The 6,437-nt window shown below is 44.0% G+C and overlaps 1 long non-coding RNA gene across 1 annotated transcript; it reads left to right on the top strand.

The window, feature by feature from the left end:
- Positions 1–990: 990 nt before the first annotated feature.
- LOC308592662 lies at positions 991–3,648 on the top strand. The gene is made up of 3 exons (XR_014010609.1): positions 991–1,052; positions 2,991–3,105; positions 3,411–3,648. It is a non-coding gene; the product is annotated as an uncharacterized lncRNA (long non-coding RNA).
- The last annotated feature ends 2,789 nt before the right edge of the window (positions 3,649–6,437 follow it).

Raw genomic sequence — 6,437 nt, 5'->3', positions numbered from 1 at the left:
CAGCCTATCACCTCCTCCCGTATGAACCTATATGAGATCTTCGCTCTGTTCTTGGGGTCCTTCTTGTGGTTTTCCAGCCAGGTGCTGTTGATGACGACATGAGTAGTGGAACCTCCAAGGGAAGTCCATCTGGCCCCTTCTTTGCTCACATTTAAATGAGTTCTTAAGATGTCTTTCCTTGGGCAGGCATTTTTTAATTCAGGGATAGTCATCATGGTGCCTTTGAGAAGTTGTGGACTACAAGTGCCGTGGACTCCAGCTGGCATGGCCAATGGTTAGGGATAATGGGAGCTGCAGGCCACAACTTCTGGAGGGCATTGTGTCAAACTATTTTCAAAAGTGGTTCAACAGTCAATCCATCTTCCCAGGGAACTCTGGGAATTGTAGTTCTGTGAGGGGAATGGGGGTTTCCTAACAAGTCTCAACACCCTTAACAAACTACAGCTCCCAGAATTATTCGGGAGAAGCTATGACTGCTCAGAGTGGTGACACATGGTGTGAATGTGGCCTACAACTCCCATCATACCTGACCATTGGCCATGCTAGCTGGAGGTGATGGGATTTGGAGTCCAACAATACCTAGAGAGCCACACAGACATATCTCCCCCTCCATATAGGGAACAGAATGACCTCCATGATACAGAGCCTATGCTCTATGACTCAGAGCATGTCCATTTCTATATATAGCACAAAAATAGCCAAAAGCCATGGGGTTATGGAGAAAGACTCTAGATACAGCTTATCATTGTGCCCTTCTGCTATCCTATGTAGGCACAACTCTACTGGGAATCCGTGATGGATTCCTAAGCAAATAAAACAGCACTCATAACAGACATTTACAAAAGAGATATTAAATAAATGTTTGCTAAAGTAGCTCAAGGTTATTAGTTAATGTTCGTTCCTTCATAACTCAGAGTGCAGTTAATAATTATTAGGCCTGTTTTGGCCAAAAAAAAGAGAAAGGTTGGGTTAGATTGTTTTGACCTGTGTTAAGCATTAATGTCAACAACTACTATCATGGTTTGTGTGTGACACTACCCGAGGGATCCAGTGTAAGTGATGAGAAGTTATGGTACAGCTGGAGAGCTCTTAGTGGCGTAGATGCCTCTAATCTGCATCACAGCAGCAATTTTATGATAGAAATCCCTGGATATCCATTGTCGTTATTTGATTTGGTGCATTTCAGCTGTTGATTGAAAGGAGAGCCTAAACTGGGCTGCAAATTGAGAAAGGGAATTACGAAATCCTGTTCCAATATCTGGTAGGGGCTGTGAGTATTTTGCCAACATTTCCCAATAACTGGATTAATTACACGGTAGTGTCACTGACGACACCCCCCAGAAACAGCCTTACTGTGAACCAAGATGAGATGGCTGCCTTGTTGGGCAACCGATTTAGGGCGCTGCATGGATTATAAGGTTAGAGATAGACCAAGCTAACTCTTGGGGCAAAAAAGACTGAGAGGTTCTCCTGAGTGATCTCCACTGAAATGAACAGGAACTTTGTGATTGTTGATGCCCTTGTTTGGTGCGTTGAAAGGGTGCCATTTGGATTTTCTGGCACCAAAATGTATCAAGGTAATATCTAGGATTTGCTACCAGTAAGCAGTTAAAACATAAGCAATGATTGTCACTGCTGTTAGTGTGGTTTGCACATGGGAAGTGCTTGCTTGTATTTGGCTATCTGTATTTGGAGTATTTATTTGAAAATGGCAATTGGATCTCAGAAATGTTACCAACATTTACTGAATGCACCTATTGGGTTGCAGTCACAAACAGGGTCCTGGTGGGAAATCGCTGAACTGTCCAGGAAAATCTGGAAGTATAGCACAACCCATGTCAGAAGTCTAAAAAGATCTCAACAACTTGGTCCCCCCCCCCCCAAAAAAAGATCTCAACAACTTTTGTGCTTGTTTGTTTGTTCACTTTTTGAAATATGGCAACCCTAATGTATCCAACTATGTTCTCCTAGAGTGGACTGGTTGAAATTCATATACCTAAGTTAGTCATGCCCATTAATTTCAGTGGGTCTGCTCTGAGTCTGGCAAACACTGAATGAAACCCACTGAATGTTAAAATTCTGGCTCCTGAAAGGTCATGATGTGGAGATCATGTGACCTAAAACGCTAGCTTGACAAACACGATTTATGGGTTAAACTTGAGCTGACAGCAGAGGCAGGTTTAGGGGAGCTTGACCAGTTTGGTCTCAGTGGGCCTGGAACCTTGGGGGTGCAGTAACTATGAAGTAGAATGGGAGGCGAGAGGGCACCGAATTTGGGTATTGCACAAGTTGCCATAGAACTTTGAGCTTCCCAGGTCTGCCACTGCTTTCAGACAAGGCCTCTGACACTGACATGGTGAAGGGCAGCCATCACCCTGAAAAAGGTGTGAAACAAATGTCTGAATTTTTTGTGGCTAGAGATCAGACGACTATATAGAGAATATATGGAGAGCTCTTCCCACTGACTGGGCAGTGGCTTTACAGCCTTTAGAGACTAAGGGCTCCTCCAGACTTCTGTTTGTTCTGCCACTTTCCCCCAGGAAAACCCAATGTTTACTGGTAAATGGGAGCTAATGTTAACTGGGCTTTCCACAGATTGATGTTTGTTCTGATTCAGCGCTAAAGAGCAAGTTTTCCTGGGGAAAGTGATGGGGCCCATGCCTAGAAAGCATGGGACAAGTGGGGAAACCCCCAGGACCTGTGCTTTCTGAGCACAGGATGAGCAGAAGTGTGGACCAGTCCTTTATCAAGCCAGATCTCTGTTGTTTCCAATATGGTGAACGAGGCGACGAACAAATCAGTTAGGGATCCAATTTTTACAAATGCTGACTGACAATCTTGTATGGAGAAACAGGGCTGCAGATTGTTTGTTTGTTTGTTTGTTTGTTTGTTTGTTTGTTTCTGGGGGGGGTGGTCCCCCGTGAAAGAGGAAGAGATAGAGATGTGAAATATGTTGTTGAATGGCCTGGGCTTCTTCCTCTAAATTTCAGATATTGAACGTATTCTTCAGATCCCTGGTCCAAGAGCCCAAACAAACGGTACAAGCAGATATCGTGGGTAGCTTTGAGCACTATTGACTCAAGGACTCCATCTTCAAAGCACTAGGTAACTTTTGTGAGCTCAGATATAGTGGTGTCTCTTTAGACGTCTTCTGAGATATATGCCTTGAAACTGTTAGGCGAGCCTGTCACCTATATACACCTCCTTTATAGGCAGCAGGAATTCCATATCCCAGATGAACAAACACCTTTTAAAAATTGCTTTCATAGCCCATTTCATGATTTCCACACTCAATTTGCATGTATTCTGGATTTCTACCCTGTAAGCCAGGGAAACATTTCCCAAGCTTGGATCTGAAAATATGTTTTCCTTCTTTCTGCCATTTGAACTATTTGTGTTTTTTGTTTCAGGGGATAGTCGCATCATGAGTCCAAGACAGATTCTGAGCTGGGCATCCTGCAACCTGCCCCTAAATCCAGCCTTGCCTGTTTTCATCTGGTGCGCATCCTTTTCTCTGAGCACACCCCCTGAGGCCCCCAAACCATCTTAGCACAGATTTATCATACCACCTGGCCTTGGTGCGGAGGCGACGGTTCTCCCCCAAATCAAAGCAAGCATTGAACGAAACCCTCTCAGCCTGGCATGAAGCAAAAAATAAAATAAAAACAAGCCACCTAACCAAGTTGGCCTCTGGCTCATAAAAATAATCCATCTCTGTATGAAAACCAAACGCTTCATAAAACCGTCATGCTGATTTGAAAAACAATTTTACAGCTAAAGGGAGGAATGCCCAACCAGTGTAATTCATTACACTGAGGAGGCTTTAATAAGCCAGCCAAAAAGCACAAGGGAGTTCCCCTCCAGCTATAATAGAACGCAGATGCCATAATATAGCGCACATGCAACCCTTCGTACAAGTTGCAGGCCTAATAGCTGTGGATTCCAAGGCAAAAATTTCTCCTCAGAGGTCATTCCTCAGGGTAACAAGCAGACACAGAGAGCTGCTGCCACAGTAGAGCTGGGTTTCGCCCTAGCTAGACACAGCTTGAAAGTGGGTGGTGGGAAAAGGACCCTCACTTGGTTTTGACACTACAACTAAAGCTCAAAAGGGCACCAGATAAGGATACACATCAGGTGCCCACTTCAGGGCACTACCGACAAATTGGAGGATATTCAAAGGGGGACAACAAAGATGGTGAAGACAGAAACCAAGGCCGCATTTGCACCAGGCACTGAAAATGTTATTATGCCCCCTTTTAACCATCATGGCTTCCATCCTATGAACTGAAGATTGATAAGGGCGCTGAGAGTTGTTAAAAGCCCTTGATTTCCCTCACAGAATGGTTTAACAGTCAATGCCTCTTCCCAGGGAACTCTGGGAGTTGTAGCTGTGTGAGGGGATTGGGGGCCTCCTAACAACTCTCAGCACCCTTAACAAACTACAGCTCCCGGGATTCTTTGAGGGGAAGCCATGGCTGTCTATAGTTGTATAAGAGTGCTTTAAATGTATGGTGCAGATGCAGTGCAAGTCTTGTGAGGAAGGAGGTGGATATATTTAACCTAGAGAAGAGAAGATGCGGGGGGGGGGGGACAGGACATGCTAGTAGTCTTCAAATATCTGTCATGTAGTAGAATTTGAGAGAAAGGCTGGATCTAAATATATTATTAAATAATTGTCTCTCCTGGTTCTGCATATTCTACTGAACATTAATTTTCCTTCAGGCAACAATTCATTCTTGCTTCATTAGAAGAATATAATACATACATACATATCTACAGATGTATTGAACACTGAAGCTCCACTGTTGTCCCAGACTTCCTCTCCTGACCCCTCCAGCCTCCAAATCTGTTCCTCGGGGTTGGGGAACGCTGTGGAGCAGATTTTGGAAATACACAGAGGGAGTCCTGTTGTGTCAGCAGAAGTCTGCTGGCACAGCTTCGGATACAACCCAGTAACAGGAACTGGTGAGATCAGTGCTATTTTTCTAGAAAAAGAGGTGCTGGAACTCACCATGAACACCTTCCTTGTTCTCTTAGAATGGCAATGGTGTTTACCTGAGTGGTGCCGGAACTAAAACATGAGAAACTGGGAGAAATCAAAATTCGCCCGTCCCTATCTATGCCTATTGCTAACCACCGTGGCACATCATCAGTGCTGGCAATATCAAAACTGCAGTTCGTTCCAAGAAAGATGAATCATTCCACCTTGAACCAGAAGGTGATATGAGCTTTTGTGAATCTGCCCACATTCCAGACCAGATCAAAGGCTTCTCTCACCGACTGACAGGGAGTTGGTGCAGTGTGATGACTAAGAGAGATATGAACCAGGAAGCCTCTGCTCAGAATGTCATCTCTCCCAAGAACTCAGATGAAATGATCTCCAGCATCTCTCAGCATCTCTTCACCTATCAGTAAAATGGAGGGGAACACAACAATATGGGTGGGAATAAGGACAAAAATAACACTGTCCTACCTTATAGGGTTATTGCAGATAATGCGTCTGAAGCAGTTTGAACACACAGTGCAAATGTTAAGTAATATGAAGGACTGGTTTGGAGAGCTTTTGCTCAGTCCTGCCGTATTCAAGAGAGGTTATTTGAGGGCACTGCAGAGCTCGCTTGGTGCAGGCTGAAGTTTGGGCCCAATATGGTGTTTCATACCCAAAATGCAAAACTCTGAAAACATGTAGCTGCATAATGGGTGTGCTGGCAGCTCTCAAGCGTCAGGAGAGCTAATGAAAGCAGCCCTGTGTACAAAAGAGGTTTTCAATGCATCTGTCCCAGTTTTACTTTTAATGAAATTCATGCATTTAAGCTACAAAAACAAACAGTTCCCGGGAACTCAGAGCTCTCTGGCTGGCAGGGTAACATTCCTTATTCCCAATCCGATCTCATCTCATCTGCAGCGAGAGAGGGCAGTTTAGGAAGGGTTGCAACATCTGGACAACAGCTGATGCCGACTCGGGGGACTTAATCAAGATATCCAGGAAGAATATATTTTTCCAGAACTTGAGACAGTATTATTGAATCCCAGAGAGAAACCAATCTTTCATGTGACAAAGAATTAAAAAAAAAAAAAGTCCACCCACTTGTTTACCAAACTTCCTCTTGACACAACCTCTGTATGTGCAAGGAGCAAAAACTGACAGTCTTTCCCTTTTGAGACAACGAGAATAAGATGCCCAAAATATATCCATATTGAAACAGAGCAATAACTTCTCTGGCTTGGGAGAGGCATACATTTGGCAACTCCCCTCTCCTTTGTTTTCAAAAATAAAAACAACCGCCTGAAGAGCACTTTCTTCCACCACATCAGATTATTGTTGCACATGTAGACAAAGCGATGTGGTCTTTTAAAACTGTCTTCTGATACAGCGCATAGAATTTTTTGTCCCTGTTATTAAATAGCTCCCTTTGGAACAGCAAACTACAACTCCC

Source organism: Podarcis bocagei, assembly GCF_964188305.1.
Source record: "Podarcis bocagei genome assembly, chromosome: 8".
NCBI classification, from domain to species: domain Eukaryota; kingdom Metazoa; phylum Chordata; class Lepidosauria; order Squamata; family Lacertidae; genus Podarcis; species Podarcis bocagei.
Note: the sequence above shows the minus strand (reverse complement) of the source record. Positions and strands in the feature narration are given on the sequence as shown.